We start from the raw sequence: 508 nt of genomic DNA, 5'->3' as shown, positions 1-508 counted from the left end.
AGATGGCATTAGCGGAGGAACGGACAGAGCGACAACTGGATGCTAGATCGGCGCGTGTCGCCGCGGGAGAGGGCTGCGTCCGTCCGCCAGGCCCACGTCGGGGACCTTCCCGTGAGATCTGGAAAGCACCCAAGTGCCCCCTGTCTGCGAAGTCAGACCCTGGGCCCCCGGCGCACCGGGTGTCTCCGGGCTTCCGCAGGAGGCACCCTGTAAATCCTAGTTTTCCTGTCGCTCGGGGGCCCCAGCGAGGGGGCACAAGACGGCTGCCGAATTCCGGCGGGAGAGCAGGGGGCCCCGGGCTGGGACAGAAGTTCGAAGGTGGCTACAAGCCGGCCCCGAAACCCGAGGTGCACACAGGCGATTGTGTTCCCCGAGCTCGCCCCTTCCCCAGCGAGGGCAGGTGCCAGTGAGACACCCGGATCCCCACCTGCTTTGTAGAGTTGCCTGCACCACGGAAACCCTGGAGTGCCCGGATTCCCGGGCCCTGGGAGGAGGTCTCTGACAGGGC

The sequence above is a fragment of the Bison bison genome, unplaced genomic scaffold (assembly GCF_000754665.1).
Source record: "Bison bison bison isolate TAMUID 2011002044 unplaced genomic scaffold, Bison_UMD1.0 scf7180017864304, whole genome shotgun sequence".
NCBI lineage: Eukaryota > Metazoa > Chordata > Mammalia > Artiodactyla > Bovidae > Bison > Bison bison.
Note: the sequence above shows the minus strand (reverse complement) of the source record.